Genomic DNA, 19,011 nt, shown 5'->3' on the forward strand with positions numbered 1-19,011 from the left:
CAAGTTATCAGCCATCCAGGGAAGTGGAATTTACAAGCTTTCCCTTTGGCATGGGGCCTAGGTGATGGCCTCCTATTGAGCAGAGTCCCCAGCAATAATTACCCTGCATGTCAAAGGCCTCATTTCCCCAAAACAGTAAACCATAAAATATAGCCCAGATTCTCTCCATGTATATCACTCAATATCATACCGTAGAGGCATATAACTGATAATAATGCCTCTGACCCATGCCAAATTGCAAGTGGTAGATTTTTTTTTTCCTTCCGAATTAAGAAACACAAGATTTACCCCTTTTCTTGGAAAAGTGTTAAGAGTCCAGCACCCCCAATAACTAGGGTCTACAAATGTCTAAAAGTTATTAATCTTGGTCTGTCTTAACTACCAATTATCTTAATTTGGGTAACTTCAATTTTGTTGTTGTTGTTGTTTTTTTTTTGAGACAGAGCCTCGCGCTGTCGCCCAGGCTGGAGTGCAGTGGCGCCATCTGGGCTCACTGCAATCCCCGCCTCCCGGGTTCAAGCAATTCTCCTGCCTCGGCCTCCCTAGTAGCTGGATTACAGGTGTGCACCATCACACCCAACTAGTTTTTGTACTTTTATTAGAGACGGGGTTTCATCATGTTGGCCAGGCTGGTCTCGAACTCCTGACCTCAGGTGATCCACCCGCCTCCGCTTCCCAAAGTGCTGAGATTACAGGCGTGAGCCACTGCACCTGGCCTGGGTGACCTCAAATTTTTAAATGAAGGGATTGGAGGTAACATCTAGGATTTTATCTAGTTCTGTCTTCTATGATTCAAACCCCAAATTCTCCACTGCAATGACTGCTTCTGGAATAAATATTCCTGGTTGCCTGTCTCTGAAAAAAAGCTCTCACATAAGGCTAATGAGAGGGGAAACTAAGGCAGGATCTCTCCTTTCAAGACCACATAGTCAGGGTTGTTTAATAAGCACACAAAGTAGAGACATATTTACCCATTCACCATGAAAAAACACCCCTATAAAGGGCCCAATACCTGGGCTTAATAGCTTCATTTCTTGTGTGATCTTGCAGTGTACATCAAAAAATTAACAAATAACATCCAGTGACATGATCTTGGCTCACTGCAACCTCCGCCTCCCGGGTTCAAGCGATTCTCCTGTCTCAGCCTCCCTAGTAGCTGGGATTACAGGCATGCACCACCACACCCGGCTAATTTTGTATTTTTAGTGGAGATGGGGTTTCTTTCTCCATATTGGTCAGGATGGTCTCTCTCGAACTACCGACCTCAGGTGATCAGCCCACCTTACGCCTCCCAAAGGGCGGGGATTATAGGCGTGAGCCACCGCCCACGGCTCCCCCACCGGCAATTTCTAAAATGTATCAGTCTCCTCCCAAGCCCTTGTTCCTTCATCCCCCACCCGGGGCAGATTCAGACAAGCATTTATTTTAGTTCCTAAGCCGCGCGGTGCTCCCAGCTCCCGCGCCTCTGGGCGGCCCACACCCCTCCCAATCCCCTCCTCCGCGCCGCCGTCTTCCTTGCTCTTGGGTGGCCGCGGCGCCCGCTTCCTCTGAATTCGCCGGGCAGGGATACAGCCGCCCGGGGCCTGTTGCTCGTGCTTGGTTTTCCGGACCTTGCTTCCTAAAGGGTCTTTTGGGGTTCCCGGACTCCTCCGCCTGGGAGCCTCTATCTCCCTGGGAGCCTCTATGCGCCCCGCATAGCCCCCGGCAGGGCCGAGGGGAGGCTTCATTGGCGACCTGGTGGGGCCTCGCGGCCCTGCTCCCTGTCGTCAGCGCCGCCGCGGTGATTTAACAGCTTTTGTTTTGGGCAGAAGAACCTATGGGCACAAAAAGCAGGAACGAGTAGCGGTGGCTGAAGAACGAGCAGGAGCTTGAATTTCAGTTTTCTTATGAGGAATTTTCCAGAAAAGATATCTTCACTGTGAAATAAGTAAATAAATGCCCACTCAGTACAGTAAGTATTGATATCGTCCTATAGCATTTGGCTAGAAAGTGGTGTCAATAGGGTTTTTCTTTCAGACTTTGCAATACTGTTCAGAAGGGCCAATGCCAACCCTTCTGTGAGGAAGTTTTTTTCTTCCTAAATATGTTAATTGCCTCAACTTGGACTAACGGTCACACTTGTGAATATGAGTGTAAGAAACAGTTTATTTCTCACATGTATGAAAAGGAAATTTTCTTTCATCTATCTCAGGCCCCTATTCAGCGTAGTCAAGATTATTTAACTTGCAAAATTAAACAATGACCTTATTTCAAATGAAATAAAATTCAGTCTGATCAGAAACCCCTTGGAGCAGTTTATATTAACCTAATTATCTTTTTACTGCAGTAAGTTAATTGAGGATTATGGAATGCATCTAAAAAGCAGTTATATTTACAGGTCCCAAAATTAAATGCTAAGGAAAAGCATTTCTGCAAACCCAGGTAGTACGGACAAGCCGAAGGGAGTTTTATTCTGTCAAGTTTTACTCTAAATTCAATCGTTGATCAGCTAGATCTCGGCTTGGTTATTCTTGGAGGAGCTGCCTTGCAAATGATTCCACTCTGAGCTCGCCGGCCACAGTAGCGTGAAATGGATGGCAGTCAGTTTCCTCTTCCTAAGACTGGGTGTGGTTTTTCTGGGCAGAGTATACAGTGGCGACTCTGGCGGGATTTGAGGAGCCTGGAGAGGCCCACCACGTGTGTGTCTCCCCCTAGTGACCAACGGGCTGAAGTTCCTGTGGTTAAAGGCAATTGCTGATTTTGTCATTAGCAGGAAGGTGAAGCTCAACGACCTCCTGCGTGTACAGCACCATTCTAGAAGCTGGATGTGTTTAAAGATATGATGCAATATGTACCCAGAAGGCATAAGACTAGATCACTAGGGTACAAATTAAAATATCAAGTTGCATACGCTGAGTATGGGATTAGGTCAGCGGAACACACTTTGGAAAACACTACTTTAACGACCTCATTCTGAGTCCCTGTAATGCTTAAGATTATAGCACAGTTTAGGCACCTTATATACATTATGATGGAATGCTTTCCTAGAGTGATATTCTGTGGTGGAAAGAGCAAATCAAAGGTCTTTGTGTTCTCTGTGACCGTGGAAGAAATTGCAATTAAGTATTAATATAAATAGGGGTTTTAAAAAACGTGGGAAAAGTCTGAAGAAGCATTTGCAGAAACGCCTTACAAAGTCAGTGACAGCTAGGCCAGGCCAAGGTGGGCTGATTACTTAAGGCCAGGAGTTTGAGACCAGCCTGGCCAACATGGTAAAACCCCGTCTCTACTAAAAATACAAAAATTAGCTGAGCGTGGGTGGCTGAGATGGGAGAATTGCTTGAACCCAGGAGGCAGAGGTTGCAGTGAGCTGAGATCGCACCACTGCACTCCAGTCTAGGCAACAGTGCAAGACTCTGTCTCCAAGAAAAAAAAAAAAGACATGTACTGTAAATGTAAAATATAAAATATAGGCTGGATTTCAGAGACATAGTATGTAAAAAAGAATGTAAAATATATCATTAATAATTTTTATATTTATTACATGTTAAAATGATAATGTTTTTGACATATTAGGTTAAATAGAATATAATTCAATCAGTTTCTTTTCTCAAAGAGTGTGGCTACTAGAAATGTTTAAATTATATATATGGTTTGCATTATATTTTTTTCAGACAGTGCCAATGTAATAGTAACAAAAAGTCTCAGCCTCATTTGAGATAAAAGGCCATCATCAGACAATGCAGGACAGATTGTAACAACAGGAAGTACTACAGAGATTCAGAGAATGCCATAAATAACCTTGGAATCCTGTGCTTGGGTAAAACATTTGCTTTTTACTTAGCTGATCCCTTAAAGCCTGTTAAGTTGAAATGTTACAGAGGGAATTTTATATTAGAGTTGGCCACCTCAATTTCATAACTTTTTAAGGAGAAAATGGCTTACATTTGTGCATCTTCAAGGTTTTCAAAGCATTTGCACATTTATTATCTCATTTCATCTTTCTAACCTGAGAGGAAGGTAGAGCAGTTTATCCCCATTTTACTGGTAAGGAAACTGAGGCTCAAAGAGTTCATGTGATGTGAAGAATATTGGAATTAAGGATGCCAGAGAACAATGACTCAGAGTGACCAAGTCATTATGGGGTCCATTTGGAGGTCTCTATGTAGAGGGAGAGCTTCCTCAGGGACTTCTGCAGACATCTCCTTATTGGAGGACAGGAGGAAGCTTGAAGACACTTTTCCCCACACGGACTCAGTACTGAGTACTTTTTCACTCTAAGTCCTTCACCTTCTCCTCATCCCAGGCTCTGGGTCCATAAAACTGCAGAAGCCTTTTGTTCAAGGGTTCTCTCAGCAAAGCTGTGCTGATCCACCTGACCCTGGATTGGTGCCATTCTATCACAGCATGGGATTAAAGCCTTGACCCTTCCTTTCATATTGGCTTATTGTCTTCACTGCTTTTCTGACATCTGGCACCTCAACTCTCTGGAACTAAGCTCGGCCCTTGACAGTTAGACCTGCTGTCTCTTCCCACTCTGACTTCCCTCTTGTCTCCCATCCCAGTACTCTTCCTTGCTCTGGCTAGGCACAACCCCCGACTTTAAAGTTTTGGAGTGATCACAGGCATTTCTGGGATTTGGCCAAGGGATAAATTGAGTTGAGACTACATTGAGTTTGGGTTTAATGGGACATATGTATGTGGTTTGTAGTCACATCCGTGTATAGTTAAGTAATGGTCATACCACTACTGGAATGGTTTCTAGGAATACTCCTAGTAGTGACTATGCGGGTTTACATACACCCTACATATAAAAGCAGGGCCAGAGGTCACACTATGATATGAATGTGACCTATTGCTTGGCATCACAAATATGCGGGTAGTGGAGAAGAAACAGATTGAAATGAACCGTGGTAGATCCATTGCAAGAATGTCTCCAATACTTCCCTATAGGCAGACCCTTTGCAATGTGATTTTTTTTAACTCTACCTGTGAAAAGTTGGGCCCACCTCTTGGATCTGGGCGGGTTTCGTGACTTGCAATGCTGTGGAAAGAGTCATACTTGAAGAATAGGGCTGCTTTAGTCTCTAGGAAGGGGCTACTTTAAACCCATGCTAACAAAGCTTTTAAAATACCCCTCCTATAAGAATCAATGTGATCCATCACTAAATTAACTGTCTGTGAGAAAAAAACTCAATACTCTTTAAAGGAAGACAACAAAATCTTGATTCACAGCAATGTAGAATCTGTAATGTCCAGCATATAATCTATCAAAATATAAGAGAATCAGAAAAGCAGGAAAATGTGACACATATTCAGAATATATATTGCTGGACAGTGCTGATCACCTGTGTTTTCCAACACTGGAGGACTTGTGGAATCTTGACTCAGCTTGTCACTCATCAGTGGTAACTGTTCTCTGCTGGCCCTCACAGAGTCTTACTCTGCACATGCACAGCTTTGTATTTGGCTAAAGACTTCAGGGGAATCCCTATGCAGGATTCTGTAGTTCCTTCTCTACACCACTCCTTATCCTCAGGTACTCTACCCTACTTACTCTAGGCAACTCAGCATCCCTGAGGTCTCTCTGGACTTCACTTTTCCATTCTGCAGTCCAAAATGGGCTCTTGAGCAGAAATCTAGGGCCACCAGGGGGATCATCTCATGTGTTTCCCCTCTCTCAGGTTAGCAATCTGTGCTGTTGTGGGTAAGATTCTTTGCTTGGCCCCAAACTTTAATCAGGCTCCTGAGCCTTCTACTAAGCCCATCTGTGCACTTCCATGTAAAAGCCAGTTTTAGCAAGAACGCTGCTTAGTTGGGTTAGCAAGAATCCCCACCTTTGATATCTGATCACCCTTGATATCTGATTGGGTTCCTCATCCTCTACCATCCCACAGGTGACATCTGATTAATCTGGTCTGACTTCGCAAGAATCCTGTTAGATTGGTTGGTTTAGGCAGAATTCCCCTTACCCTTGATGTTTCCTCTTAGTAATTGTCTATCCACTGCCACTACCTTGCCCCTTGGCTATAAATTCCCTCTTGCCCATGCTATATTCATAGCTGAACCTAACCTCTCTCCCCTACTGCAGAATCCCATTGTAATGGTCCCTATGCCTTTTGAGATAGTCCTAAAATCTGCCTTATTGTGCTTTAACAAGTATCATTTAAAATTTTTTTTTTTTTTTTTTTTCAGGAGACAGGGTCTTGCTCTGTCACCAGGCTGGAGTGCAGTGGCACAATCATAGCTCACTGCAGCCTCAAACTCCTGGGCTCAAGTGATTCTCCCACCTTAGCCTCCCAAGTAGCCAGGACTACAGGAGGGTACCATCAAACCCAGCTAATATTTTAAATTATTTTTATTTTTTATAGAGATGCGGATCTCACTATTTGCCCAGACTGTCTCAAACTCCTGATTTCAAGCAATCCTCCTGCCCCAATCTCCTACAGTGCTGGGATTACAGGAGTGAGTCACTGCACCTTGCCTCATTGAGTAATTTTTTTCTTTATCATATACAATGTCTGAAAGGAGCTGCCTTCTGTCTTTTGTCCAGTTTTAAAGTTGTTTACAGTGAAAGGAGGGCTAGCCCACACATGTTATTATATCACATTTGGAAGCAGAAGTCAGTTACCCTTAAATTAGAGATGAGGAAACTGAGGAACTGAAAGGTTAAGCAACTTGCCCCAAATCACACAGCCGTTTACCTGTGATGGAGCTTGAATTCAAACCCAGGCAGTCTATCTTTAGAGATGCTCACTTAATTATTGTTCTGTACAGCTTCTTAGAAAAATGGCTTTATATATGTATGTAAAATGTTTTGTCCAGTGTAGGTAACATAGTCAATCCTTAATAAAGTCTAGCTAAATTATTCTTTAAAATCCTAAAGCTCAGTATGAATTTGTTCCTAGCCCAGTGTTTCAAAGCAAAAGTCCCATCATGTGAGTTGATCTTTATTAACACTAATTTTTATTACTGTCCTACTATTAACAAATAAAAACAAAGCATTTGCTTAAGTCCTTTATTAAGTGCATGAACAAAATATTAAATCCTTAGCCTGCTTTCTTTTGCCATTAAAACTACCTTTCTTAACTAGAAAGATGAGATAAAATGAATAAAATAAACCAAGCAATCAGGCACAGGTACTATCAGTTTCTGAATTTCAAATAAATCCTGTGCAGTAACACACCCATCTGGCCATAATGGAGATTGCACTAGAATGAAAGCACAAGCTCATAAATAAGAATGTAAATATTTGTAATAGAACCCAGCATTTACTATACTATCTAATTCTTAATCTGCCATCTAAATGTGCTCCAATTGTTCATCTTATTTTAAAAAATTATAACTGGAGACATCTGTAAGTCCAAGCCTTTCTTTGGTTTTAGCTCATATACTCGAAAACAGTTTGCCTCTGTCTTCTGCCTCTTTTTTTTGGTGAGATATATGTAAATATTTTTCAAACCTCTACTGTATCTATTAGCACAGAATGCTATAAACTATCCATTCACTCAGATCAGCATAGAAAGAAAAACTAGTTTATTCAGGTCTTCTCTCCACAATGTCCCACTCTTGCCCCAGCCCAAGCAGTGAAGCAAAAAAACCCACATATTCCAATCCATCTACTTCACCCTCTCTAATATTCAAATTGACTGAAGAGCTATCCGATCTTCATTACACACTGTTCTCTGCAGATGGCCTTTTTGATAAGTCTTAACCTAAAAAAATTATTGAGGGAAATGAGGAAATCAGAAAATGATAAATTAAATACAAGAAATTTAAGACTTGGCTTATTGTTATCGTCTCCTTTTTGATATCAGCTGTATTTGTGGCAGAAAGCCATCATGATCTGCTATCTGAATATACTGTCAAGCTAGTAATTCTGAATATGTTGTCAAGCTTGTAAATGTTCTGAGTAGACCACATCTTCAGTAATTTCCACAAGTTTACAATTTTTCAGGTAAAGCTATAATTTATTGCCTTAAAAGAAATTCATTTTTTCAATGTAGTAAGAGCTGCTGCTTAGTTATAATACTCTGAAACTTCCATGAAACTATCCTTTTTAGAACTCATATTACAATATGGGCTGTTTCATGTTTTTTAACTTCTTTGGACCTTGAGATGCAGTGTTATTCTAGATGCAGCATTACTCACAGTGGACATTGTCCTCAAATTAGCATAATTTCTATTTCATTTCCTACATATTGTTTTGGATAATGTTGAAAGAAATCTTTTGAAAATGCAAATATTTTTTGTCGCGGCACATACACACTCTGTCTACAGAAACCTTGTCTTAGTTTGTTTAGTGTTGCTTTAAAGGAATACCTGAGACTGGGTAATTTATAAAGAAAAAAATAATTTGGCTCCTGATTTTAGATGGCTGGAAAGTTCAAGATTGGGCTTCTGCATCTGGTGAGGGCCTTAGGCTGCTTCCACTCATGGCAAAGGTAAAGGGAAACTGGTGTGTGCAGAGATCACATGCAAGAGAGGAAGCAGGGGTGGGGAAGAGGAAGCAGGGGTGGGGAAGAGGTGCCAGGCTCTTTTTAACAACCAGCTCTTTTGGGATTTAATAGCGTGAGAACGCCTTAAGGGAAGGCATAAATCTATTCATATGGGATCCACACCCATGATCCAAACACCTTCCATTGGACCCCACCTTCCAACACCACCACACTGGGAATCAAATTTCAACATGAGATTTGCAGGAGAAGGGACAAACAAACCATATCCAAACCATAGCAACCCTGCCAAAAATAAAAAGCAAAGAAAAAACTGGCTACAAACTCATAATTTATCCTCTCTCTAGAAATTCTAATAAAAGGCAAAAGATATATGATCTGAAGAGAATCCAGAGTATCTCCAATGCTGACTTGTAATTTTATATATCTTAAATTATGTGATTTATATGATATTCTTATCATCTTTTTTCACTAAACTATAACTCCATATCTCAGCTGGGACTCTCAGGGAGCAGACTCAGGAGACAGTAGGCAGAAGGTTTATTAGGGAATGCTTTTGTGATCATCATCCGTGGAAGGAATGGAAAGAAATCAGGATTGGGTGGAAGGAGGACTTGGGTTGTGATACAGTGTCAACAGTGTTCTCAGCTGACCCCATGGGAAACTCTGAAGCTGGTTGGCCCTTTTGATGTCCCATATTGGAGCAAGAAGGTCAGGACTTTGTTGCCCAGTCACTGGATGCAAGGAACCCAAAGATGGGGGTGACCTTGGATGCAGTGACACTCTCAGCTGGTCTCAGTGACTTACCTGGTGATAAAACTCAGTCCTTGATCCTTAGAGGCTCAGAGTCCCCGGTCCCTATAATCTTTTTGGGCTCATAATGGCTGCTACACTGTCCATTTACAATCAGAATTGGGCAAGAGCATACCAAGAGGTGCATACGTGCAGTGCTTGGTTACCAACATTTTCCTCCTTCCTCCAACTGTAACCGTGGTCCTACCTCCTCTTTATGATAAGATCCATTATCCCTGCCAGGATGTGACTCCTCTTTTTGCCTGCTACTTTCTTGGTACAAGGAACCTGAAGTACCTAGCCCGCAGATGTAGCTCATAATTCAATGAAACTGATGAGTCTCTTCTTGGGTCTCACTGAACTATAAACTACATCTGCTGGTGGAGGTGTTTCACCTTTAGGAAGCAGGACCTCTAAATGACAGGACCCAGTGTTGTGGAGCCAGGAAGCACAATTTCCCCCAAGAGAATCACTGGGAATGATAGAAAGCAGGGCCATTCCTGCTTCTACCTCTTGATTCCTGGACCCATGTATTCTACCTATTGAGAACACAGCCCTACATAAAGACCATTAAAGTGTCCACTTCATCTTAAAGGATGGTGTTCGTGTTAGGTATGCCTTCAACAAGTTAATTATTCATTCTATCAGGGTAGAGGCTTCTGGGTGATGCAGCATGTAATAATAAGACAAGCAGAGGCTGTGGTCATTTGCCCACTCTTTCCTCCTTTGCTATAAAACAGGTCCCATGAGGTAGTTCAAACTCTCTGAAAGCCCTCAGTGATGCTGGCCAATGCCCTGCAGATAGAAAAGGAGAATCATTTAGAATATGTGTCTATTCCTGTCAAAATGAGTCACTGCCTCTTGTTAGGATCATTATTGTAAGTCAGCTTGCCACCAAGTGACTGATTGGTCTTCTTGAGGAATAGGCACTCAGCATTGCAGCATTGGTCTCTGTAGTTAGCAGGCTGAAAATTCAGCAGTGAATATAACTAGATCATCCTCATTGTATAGGAGCGCATCCTGTTAGGACTGTTACATAGCCTCCAATCCTGCCACAGTAGTTATTCCAATGCCAGATGCTGGATGTTATTAACCAGCCAAGTCCCGATACTGACTTGGTTGTTCAGGGCCTTTCCCATTATGGATACTTTGTAGTATAGATCAAACGTAGTACAAAGCTCCTAATGCTTTGTGCCCACTCTCATGTGCCCAATCCACCATTTTTATCTCAAATCTCTTTGTTCCCAGTAGTTTAGTCTATTTTCAGGACCCTGATCCCATGACCAAGCCAGTTGCCACTACCCGTGTATATTCTAACCTTGAGACCCTTTCTACACAAATGGACAGCAAAGTATACTGCCCGAAGCTCTGCCCTTTGGGAAGATTTTCCCTTACCATTGACTTTCAGGGCCACCCCTGAGTGGCACAGTACTATAGACACCATCTATTTTGTTTGCCAAAATATACCCATTTGTGAGTCAAATTCATGCATTTTCCTCTTTCATCAGCTGGTCATATGGGATCAGTGACAATAAATGTAAGCCAAGGGAGAGACACTGGTGCAACAGTGGTAGAGACATGGGAGTCTAGGCTGCTTGCTAATGTAACATACTGTGCCCTTTGCCTATGTTTGTGTTCTACATGTATAGAACCCAGCTCATGATCATTGTTCTTGGCTTCATGGCTACTTGACATCCCTTTGTCAGGTGCTATATCTCTATAAAAGCCCAGCAGCACATCAGCAGCTGTTTGTTGAAAGGTGTTTACTTCTCTGCTACAGATAGCATGGCCAGACTCTTGGGTCTGCATTGTGATTTTCCCATTAGGACTTATCATAAACTCCACACAGAATCTTTTCCTACATATCTAATACAACAGCATCTGCTGGGTGGTATGGCAAAGTGGTAAAACTGCCACCTGGACCTGCTTCATAGCCCTTTTCTGCTCTGGGTCCCACTTGAAATTGGAAGCCTTTTATGTCATCCAGTGTATAGGTAACAGCAAGTATTTCCTGCTATGGCATATGCTGCCTCTAGAACCCATAGAAACCTATCATTCTTTTATGCTACCTTCTTTATGGTGAGAGGTACAAAATGCAATAATTTGTTGCTTATTTTGGAAGGGATATCTTGGCATGCCCTGGACTGTGGACCCACTAGAGAGCCACCAGTAGAAGTTCCTTGAATCTTTGTAGGGTTTGTCTCTCACCTTCGGAGTATATGTGCCGTAGCTCCAATGTATTATCTACTTCTTGCTCTTCTGGTCCAATTAACATGGTATAATTGATATAGTGGATCAGTGATGTTCTGCAAGATGCCCAGCTGGTCTTGGTCCTTCAGACTATATTATGATAAAAGCTGGGAGAATTAACATGCTTCTAAGAAGATTATACATGTTCACTATTGTCTGATCCAAGGTAATGTGTTTCTGATCCTCTTTTCTAATATAGAAAGGATGCATTTGTCAGATCAACAGCTGCATATTGTATACGTGGTGCCATGTTGTGATTTCTACTTTTTTGAATCTGTTGAGACTTGTTTGAAATATGGTCTGTTCTGGAGAATGAGAAAAGAATGTGTCTTCTGGGCTGGGCATGGTGGCTCACGCCTACAATCTCAGCACTTTGGGAGGCTCAGGTGGGTGGATCACCTGAGGTTGGGAGTTCGAGACCAGCCTGACCAACATGGAGAAACCCCATCTCTACTAAAAATACAAAAATTAACTGGGCATGGGGGTGCATGCCTGTAATCCCAGCTACTTGGGAGGCTGAGGCAGGAGAATTGCTTGAACTCGGGAGACAGAGGCTGCGGTGAGCCAAGATCACACCATTGCACTCTGTAGCTGTTGGGTGAAATATTCTGTAAATGTCAGTTAGGCCTATTTGATCTAGTATGTAGTTTAACTCCAAAGTTTCTTTGTGGATTTTCTGTCTGGATGATTTATCTGTTACTGAGAATGGGGTGTTGAAGTCCCCTAATATTACTGTATTGCAGTTTATCTCTCCCTTTAGATCTATTAATGTTTGCTTTGTATAATTGAGTGCTCCAGTGTTGGGTGCGTAGATATATAAATTATTATATCCTCTTGCTGAATTCACTCTTTTGTCATTATATAGTGACCTTCTTTGTCTCTTTTTATAGTCTTTGACTTGTAGTCCATTTTATCTGATGTGAGTATAGTTATTCTTGATCTTTTTTGATTTCTACTTGCATAGATTTTTTTTTCCATCCCTTCACTTTCTGTCTATGTGTGTCATTACAGGGGAGGTGAGTTTCTTGTTAGCAGCATATAGTTAAGGGCTTGTTTATCAGTTCAGCCTTTTAATTGGAGAATTGAGTCCCCTTACATTCAGTGTTATTATTGACAAGTAAGGACTTACTACTGTCATTTTGTGCTTGTTTTCTAATTGTTGTTTTATAATTCCTCTCTTCCTTTCTTATTGTCTTCCTTTGTGGTTAAGTGATTTTCTCTGGAGTATGTTTTAATTTGTTGCTTTTCGTTTTTAGTGTGTCTATTATAGGTTTTTACATTGTGGTTACCATGAGGCTTACATAAAACATAGATATACCAAGTCATCTTAAAGAGATGACAACTTATCTTAGATTAAAAAAAAAAAGAAAAGAAAAAACTAAAAAAAAGCCTTTATACCTTAACTCCATCCCTTCTACATTTTGACTTTTGTTTGTCTCAATTTACATATTTTTATATTGCTTATCTCTTAACAGGTTGCTGTAGCTGTTATTGTTTTTGGTAGGTTTGTCTTTTGGTCTTCATACTAGAGTTATAAGTGGATTACACACCACAATTTCAGTATCGAAGTATTTGGGGATTGTCTTTGTACTTAATTTCATCAGTGGGTTTTATACCTTCAAATGTTTTTGTTTTTGCACATTGGTGTTTTTTTTTTTTCTTGTGGATTGAAGAACTCCCTTTAGCATTTCTTTTAAGATGGGCCTCATGGTGGTGAATTCTCTCAGCTTTTGTTTATCTGGGAAAGACTTTATCTTGCTTTGATGGTTGAAGGATAGCTTTGCTGGATACAGTATTCTTGTGTGGCAGACTTTTTTTTCTTTCAACACTGAAAATTTCATCCCATTTGCTCCTGGCCTGTATGGTTTCTGTTGAGAAGTCTGTTGCCAGATGAATTGGAATTTATGTTATTTGCTTCTTTTCTCTTGCTGCTTTTAGGACCCTTTCTTTGTCCTTGCCCTTTGAGAGTTCGACTATGCCTACGGGTAGTCTTATCTGGGTCGAATCTGTTTAGTGTTCTCTGACCTTCGTACCTGGATATTTATATCTTTCTCAAGTTTTGGAAAAAAAATTTTATTATTTCTTTGAATAAGCTTTCTACCCCTTGCTGTTGCTCAACTTTTTCTTGAACACTAGTTATTCTTCGATTTGGTCTTTTGAGATAATTTTCTATATCTTGTAAGTGATCTTCATTCTTTTTCATTCTTTTTTCTTTTCTCCCCTCTCACTGTGTAATTTCAAATGGCCTGTCTTTGAGCTCACTGACTTTTTCTTCTTGATCCATTCTGTGGTTGAAATCATCTAATTTTTTTTTAGTTCAGCAAATATATTTCTGAGTAATGAGAATTTTGCTTTTTTAAAATTATTTTAATCTGTTAAATTTCTCTGATAAACTTATAGATTGCTTGTCTGTGTTATCTTGGGGGTTACTGAGTTTCCTTCAAACTGCTATTTTGAATTCTTGGTCAGAGAGCTCACATATCACCATTTTCTTAGATTCAGACACTTGTTCCTTGCTTTGTTCATTTGGGGAGGTCATGGTTCCCTATTGCTGTTGTTTTTCTTGTGGATGTACGTCCATATCTTTGCATTGAAGGATTATTTATTCCAGTCTTCTCTGTCTTGATTGTTTTGTTTTCTATTGGGGATGTTTGCTTAGAGATTCTTTGTGACTTATCTGTTAAATTTCTTTATTTTCCCACTAGGTCACTGTCTCCCTTTTGGAACTTGATGGCACCTTAAGCCCAGGTTTGCCTCCACTCTAGAAACTCATCAGAGTGATGCTCTTCTCAAATGGGGGAGGTCCCAAAGGGGATATCCTGGCAGTGTGAAAAGCCGGCTAAAGGTTTGTGCCAAGAGGATCTGTGGAATGCATCTCCTACAGCTGGTGCTGCTGAGTAACCACTCTGATCTGGCATCTTCTTTGGTCAAGTTACAGAGCAGAGTTTCCAGGGCTGGGGATTGAAGTCCTGCCTCCTCCCTTTGTCTCTGGTTGTCCTCGGTAATGTTTTTCCCTCAAGGTACTCATGATACTTCCCATGTGGTGAGTCAGGGACAGGTCTCTTTCCAGGGAATCCAGGATGGTAGGGAGGTTGGTTGTCTACCTTGATCTCACTTTTCCCATTGTAGAAACTGTGAGTTGGGGAAAGTTTTCCACACACTTGGTGCTGGACAGATTGTGGCAAGGGGCACCACAGATATAAAAATCTGATTCTTTTACCATGCTCAGAGTTTTTTCACTTCTGTGTCCCCAGGAATTGACTCATCCTCATATCTGAGTTCTGGGATATTGTTGGTGATAATCTCAGTGCTGTATATTTGTTTTTGGTTTTCTGGTGTGGAAGTGAAGCCAGCTTGCGTCTACACTGCCATTTTTGAACTAGAAGTCCACCTGATGCCATGTGGGTCTGCTCTAACAAAGATGCCTGTAGCTGTCTCTGTAGGTACAATTGGAGCTACTACCTCATAAAGTTTGTGGTAGCCCACTATCTGGTTTTTGGAGGGGCTAGACTGGTAAATTAAATGGAGATACAATTTGAACCATCATCCCCGAATCTTTTAGGTCTTTTAGGATAGCATTAATTTCTGCCATTCCCTGAAATGAAATATTATTTTTTGATTTACTATATTGGTATGGAGAAGAGGTCAATTTTTAAAGCTTCCACCTGGCCACTTGGCCTTTATCACTATGTTAGCTCTTACCACACACGCCGAGAAACCTGGTGCCACTAATCAAGTGTATTTATCACAATTATACACTCAAGGACTAGGTGGGTCTGTGGATATATTGTGAGCCAGACTTGGGCCAGGACACCCTAGGACTTGGCCTCCATAACCCTTACTCTAATCAAGGGCATATAGTGACAGTTCTGTGATATCATTGTTAACTCAGACCCTGTTTCCAACAGATATCAAAATGTTGAGTATTCCCCTTTCACCACTGTATGATTTCCTGAGTAATGGTGATAGGTCCCTTTGGAGAAGGACTAGAGGAATCATTATTGTGCACACTTGTGGTATTACACAATCCTTCCTCCTGGGGACCCAGATTCTTCTTTAGTTAATGGGCCTGGATCCAAAAACTGACTCAGGTCTGGAAATCGGACAAGGGGTCATGATTATTTTTTATTTTTATTTATTTATTTATTTATTTATTTATTTTTGAGACAGAGTCTCCCTTTTTAGCCCAGGCTGGAGTGCAGTGGCACAATCTCTACTCATGGCAACCTCCACCTCCTGGGTTCAAGCAATTCTTTTGCCTCAGCCTCCCGAGTAACCGGATTACAGGCGCGCACCACCTTGCCCGGCTAATGTTTGTATTTTTAGTAGAGACAGGGTTTCACCATGTTGGCCAGGCTGGTCTTGAACTACTGGCCTCAGGGAATCCACCCTCCTTGGCCTTCCAAAGTACTAAATTTATCGTCATGAGCCACTGCACCCCGCCAGTTTAACTTTTTTTTAATTGGCTTAGTTGCCAAGAGAGGAAGTTGGGGAGGATCCTGAGGAGTGTATGTTTTGTCCTTAGAGAGAGAGCTCATTGTCTTCAAGCAAAAGAGGGAGCACACTAGCCCTTATTAGAGAGGGGCACTTCTGTAGCCTTAGAAGGTTCTGGAAACCTGAGGATTGAAGATTTTTCAGGTGCATCAACCCAGATGGTTTCATCCCATGTGTCAGGGTTCCATTTTTTCCCAATCAGGGTCCTGACAACAGCACAGTAGACCTGCCTAGCTTGGGTCCTGACTTCTTTGGAGTTTTATTCTCATGACTAAGTCCTGGGCCTGGTCCTCAGCTTCCTCTCCTCATTGGCTTGAGAACCTGAGAGTCTCATATTCTACAAGGGAGGCTTTCTGGCCCTCACACTGAGTTTTTGTTTGTTTTTGAGACAAGATCTTGCTTTGTCACTAAGGCTGAGTGTGTAGTTGCACCCAGGCTGGGAGTGCAGTGGCACAGTAAGCTACTGTAACCTTGAACTCCTGGACTCAAATTGTCCTCTGGCCTCAGCCTCTTGAGTAACAGAACAACAAATGCATGCCACTATGCCCTGCTGATTTTAAATTTTTTGTGGAGATGGGCCTTGCTATGTTGCCCAGGCTGGTCTTGAATTCCTGGCCTCAAGCTATCCTCCCTTTTTGGTCTTCTGAGGCACTGGAATTACAGGCATGAGCCACGGCTCTTGGTCCCACACTCAGCTTCTAATTACCAACTAATCACTCTCATTCTTTTGAGACAGGGTCTCATTCTGTAGCTCAAGCTGGAGTACAGTAGTGCAAATATAGCTCACTGCAGCCTCAAACTCCTGGGGTCAGGTGATCTTCTTGCCTCAGCCTCCCAAATAGCTAGGACTACAGCCACAAGCTACTGGGCATGGATAATTTTTTAAATATTTGTAGAGACAGGGTCTCGCCATGTTGCCCAGGCTGGTCTCAAACTCCTGGCTCAGCCTCCCAAAGTGCTGGGATTACAAGTGTGAGCCACTATGCCTGGCCCATTCTCATTCTTCTGTTATCTTTTTCCAAGGTATTGGCCTAGCTCAGTAATAACTCATCAGTTCCACTGTCCACACTGTTTCCCACCTGATCTTCGTGCCTGCTGGTGCATTTCTTTGTGTTGACATGCCATCTCAGTTCACCACTAGTGAAAGTTTTAATAACTGCACTGTCAGGGTATGCTAGCAGTTCACTTCTCCCTGCCCCAGTGAGGAGACTCTCATCCTATAAGTGAGAAGGCAAGAGAAATGGCTCCAAAAGCACACTGGAGCACCTACTTTCCTGCAACCCTTCTGATACCAAGTATCACAGATGCTGAGATGAAGATTAGTGGGTAGGAGATTTGGATTGCCACCTGTGGAAAGAAAGGAAGCTCCACTGGGTGGAGGAAGAATATGGGCTATGATGCAATCTCAAAGGTGGCCTTAGCTGACACTAAGGGGAACTCTGAAGCTAGGATGGTCTTTCAGATTGTCCTAATATGGGGCAATGGGACTAGTCTTTGCATGCAGCCTGGCCCAAGAAAGAAGTGTGACTTCAGATGAGGTGGCTCTTTTCACTTAAGAGGGCAATTCTACTGACAGCTGAGGGCCGTTGGATGCACACTGCCAGGGCGAGAAAACAAAATCCTCTGTAGGGAAGGGGACTGTGTGGCATATCACAGCACACCCCGAGAACAAGGGAGCGGCTCTTCATCAAATAACACAATATGGGCCCACATATTCCCAGAGGCTGCTGTAGTGCTGGGCACATTAGTGCTCAATAACTTATTGAATTAGTATTATCATATTGTGCTATTGCCATCCTCATCTTTTAAAGTCACTTATCACTTAATGGATGTTCTTATGTGTTAGAACTGACACTATGAAGATGACTATGACACAATTACCTGTTGAGCCTATTTGGGAAATTAACCTATATTTAACAAGTTTGACTAATTAGATTGGTTAAGAGCCTTAGCAGAGGGCTAAACAAAATGGTGTTAAAGAATACACCTGATGGCCCAAGAAAATCCCTAACTCCCTAGAAGGTCTGGATAGTCTGAGAAGTGACATTCGAACAGTGTAAGAATGCACTTTCCTCCAGAGCCAGAAGCAGGGAAAGCAGAGGCAGCAGCAATTTTATCTTCTGGGCACCTTATCCTCAGACCTCATTTTATCAATACATATGGACTGTCTACAACCACGTAACATCCTTTTCATCAGCCTTATGAAATTTTCCAATTTATCCAAGTCAGGATTTCAGTATGCAGAAGTCTAATGTCATCTTGGAGAGTTCATTGTGCCTCCCCCATATCCAAGACCATTTACTAAAACCTTAGTTCAGTCTTTAAAGAGTCACAAGATCCTATTATGCCTAGTTTTTTTCCAGTCTTTTAAGTCTATTCCTTACCTTGCCAAAAAAGTACCTGTTTCTATGGTTTAACAAATGGAGCTTAGAATATGGAACTATGGTAAGTGCTCTTTAGAATTTAAAATAAGTTACATGTACTGGTTTTATTTTGTAGTTTTGTTCTCAAAGAATTCCAGATATGATTTTTTTCCAGACAAAAATACCTGCTACATGCTTCCTTCTGTATGAATACACGAGACCTACCTTCATTCATGTTTCCTCTATGAAGCTTTCCCTGAGCTCCAAACACAGAGCTGAGACTTCCACCTAATGTAGAAAGCTAGCACGAGCCGGCGCTGACAGATGGAAGACTTGAGATGTTACAAGATTATATATGGAAACACAAAAGGTAAGGTTAAAATCTGTTCATTAGACTTATTTCCTAACCTTTTAATCACTCATCACTTTGGAACATTCTTGCAACTGAACTGAATAAACTGGGAAGGTTTTTTGGGTAATTCTACTAACGCTTTTTTTTTTTTTTTTTTTTTTTTTTTGAGACAGGGTCTCACTCTGTCACCCAGGCTGGAGTGCAGTGGTGTGATCCTAGCTCACTGCAGCTTTGATCTTCTGGGCCCAAGCAATACTCCCACCTCAGCCTCCTGAGTAGCTGGGACTCAAAGTGTGCCACCACACCTGATTTTCTTTTTGGTAGA

The 19,011-nt window shown here is 41.8% G+C and overlaps 1 long non-coding RNA gene across 3 annotated transcripts in view; it reads left to right on the top strand.

Annotated features, from left to right (window-relative positions):
* Positions 1 to 1,384: 1,384 nt before the first annotated feature.
* Positions 1,385 to 19,011, top strand: part of LOC134756660 (uncharacterized) — a 30,997-nt gene continuing 13,370 nt past the window's right edge. Inside the window, exons 1-2 of one of the 3 annotated variants that reach the window (XR_010129637.1) lie at positions 1,385 to 1,951; positions 18,510 to 18,704. This is a non-coding gene — a long non-coding RNA (uncharacterized lncRNA). The remainder of the gene's footprint in view (positions 1,952 to 18,509; positions 18,705 to 19,011) is intronic. The other 2 variants (XR_010129636.1, XR_010129635.1) reach the window with 2 other exon arrangements.

The sequence above is a fragment of the Gorilla gorilla genome, chromosome 11, assembly GCF_029281585.2.
Source record: "Gorilla gorilla gorilla isolate KB3781 chromosome 11, NHGRI_mGorGor1-v2.1_pri, whole genome shotgun sequence".
In the NCBI taxonomy this organism is placed as follows: domain Eukaryota; kingdom Metazoa; phylum Chordata; class Mammalia; order Primates; family Hominidae; genus Gorilla; species Gorilla gorilla.